General features: G+C 41.6%; 1 pseudogene; it reads right to left on the reverse strand.

Annotated features, from left to right (window-relative positions):
* Nucleotides 1-575: 575 nt before the first annotated feature.
* Nucleotides 576-2,729, reverse strand: part of LOC102827647 — a 4,180-nt pseudogene continuing 2,026 nt past the window's right edge.

Consider the following 2,729-nt stretch of genomic DNA (forward strand, 5'->3'; position numbering starts at 1 on the left):
TGAAAATACCATGACTTGGGTCAGGTGCAACTTAGTCTTCAAACTGACATCTTTGCTTTTGAGCATTGTAAAGAAGTGTGGTACAGCATGTTTGCCTAATGCAGTATGTTCTTAGGTTTCCTCACTGCTGCTTCTGTGAGTGTTGATAGTGGATCCAAGCAAAATGAAGTCTTTGACAACTTCAATCTTTTCTCCATTTATGAAGATGTTATTTGTTGGTCCAGTGGTGAAGACTGTGGTCTTGGATCATTTAAGTCCTCTTTGCTTTCAACAAGACAGTTTGTATCATCTTCCAAATACAGTTGGTTAATGAGTCTTCCTTCAATCCTGATACCACTTTCTTCTTTGTGTTTGTGTGCACATAGGGTGCTTTATTCTCTGCAGAGTGGTACATGCTTAGGCAGATTGGGCTTGGGCTGATGTCTCCATATGTACAGAACTGAATAAAGTAGATTTGAGAAGAAGTCTGATTTGCCTTGATGTGGAAAGGGAGATGGGGAAGAGGACATTAAAACCGGGAATGTGTTCAGTCTTGTGCTGGTTCTGGTCTGGAATGCAGGGTAATGAAGTAGCTCTCAGTGTTGGCACTTCCAGGCTGGGGAGGTCTGCCAGGCTTGGAGGGCCTTCTGTACCACATCTTCCCACTGAGCATCTGAGATCTCCCGAGTCCAGGTAGGAACTCCTGGCATAGGTAGGCTTATTCCAACCATTGTCCTTTTTACTATTTTTACATGTTTTGGGTCCATGTGAATCCAGCTGTGGTTGCTCAATGCTGCAAGCTCCCTCATCCTCACTTTCTAATGGAGGGTCTGGCAAATGCAGCCCCAGGGCCTAGATCTGCTCCTGGATGTCAGCAACATCACCTTCTCCATCCCCCACAGGTGCCAGTTCTACTTCCTTTTGTTCAGGATCTTGGTTTAGAGATTGGTGGGAGTAGCCAGCTGGTCCTGCCCCAGCTTCCTCCTGCTCTTCCTCCTGTTCTCACTGCTCCAATCTCCATTGCCTTCTATGGAGCCCATGAGAGGCCCCAATTCCTCAGTCCAATTAGGGAAGATATGCTCTAGGCCCATGGTATTTCTAGCTATAACTATTTATTGCTGCCATCTAAGGAAGGGACTTCTGGGAACCTGCAGTGGAACCACCAGTTTCTTCTTCATATAATCCACTTTCTCAGATTATTTGCTTAGCATACAGACTGAATAAGTATGGTGAAAGAATACAACGCTGGCAAACACCTTTCTTGATTTTAAACCACTCAGTGTTCTCTTGTTCTGTTTGAACGGCTACCTATGTACAGGTTCCTCGTGAGCATTATTAAGTGTTCTGGAATGCTCATTCTCCTCAACATTGCCTATATCATGTCATGATCTACAGAATTGAAAGGCTTTGCATAGTCGAACATCAGCAATGATATCCCTTGTTCCATGTCCTCATCTAAATCTGGCTAAAATCTCGGGCAGTTCCCTGTCAATGTACTGTTGCAGCCATCTCTGAATTATCTTTAGTTAAATTTATTTACTTGTTATATTATTGATAGTGTGCAATGATTTCCATACTCCATAGGGTCACCTCTCTTTAGAATGGGCACAAATATGGATCTCTTCCAATCAGTTGGCCGGGTAACTGTCTTCCAAATTTCTTTGCAAAAATGAGTGAGTTCCTCCAAACTGCTTCATCAATTTGTTGAAAGATTTCAATTTGCATTTTACCAATTTCTAGAGCCTAGTTCTTTGCCAATGCCTCAATGCACCTTTGATTTCTGCTATCTCTTGGACTGGTTGAACATCTACCATTTCTTTTTGGTACATTTTGAAATACTGTGTATTCCGTCCATCTTCTTTTGATGCTTTCTGCATCATTCAATATTTTGCCCATAGAATCCTTCAAGATTTCAAGTTAAGGCTTGAATTTTTCTTCAGTTCTTTAAGATTGAGAAATGCTGAGCATGTTCTTCCATTTTGGTTTTTTAACTCTAGGTCTTTGTACATTTTATTATAATACTTGCCTTTGTCTTCTCGAGCTGCCATTTGAAATTTTCTGTTCAGCTTTTACCTCTTCATTTATTTTATTTGCTATAAGATCTCTACATTGAAGAACAAATTTCAGAGTCTCTTCTGACATTCATTTTGGTTCAAGCTTACCAGTTGCTCCTAGGAAATTTTATATAGGGTTAGAACTGACTCTACAGCATTTAACAACAACAAAAACATATGTTTCTGAGGAATGGCTGATAAGTTTGAGCTGCTGACCTTGCAGTTGAAACCAACTTTAAAGTACAGCACATTAACCCACAGCTCCACACCAGGACTCCAGAAATCCTACATGGTGTCGCCATGAGTCGGAACTGACTCAATGGTACTTGACAACAACAACAAATGGGAAGAGACTGATGGCCTTTGGAGTAGCCATACTGTGCAAGGAGATCCAATTCACCTGCAGGAGAATAGAGATTAGCTATGCCTGAGAAGATGAGGCACTATCAGTGTATCCAGGTAGCTTGGAAGAGTAGCATCTATCACAGAGACAGTAAGCTATCCTGGTAAAGATGGGGTTCAGACCCTACATCTGGCTCCATTACTTCTCTTTCCTGGAGTTTAGTTTTGCCCCTTCCAAAGAGAGGTGACCCAGTGGAATGTGGAAATCATCGGACAATCTCTTTGATATCCCATGCAAGTAAATTTTACTAAAGGTAATACAAAAGTGGTTGCAAGCATAGATTACCAGAGAAC

The sequence above is a fragment of the Chrysochloris asiatica genome, unplaced genomic scaffold (assembly GCF_000296735.1).
Source record: "Chrysochloris asiatica unplaced genomic scaffold, ChrAsi1.0 scaffold00073, whole genome shotgun sequence".
Lineage (NCBI taxonomy): Eukaryota > Metazoa > Chordata > Mammalia > Afrosoricida > Chrysochloridae > Chrysochloris > Chrysochloris asiatica.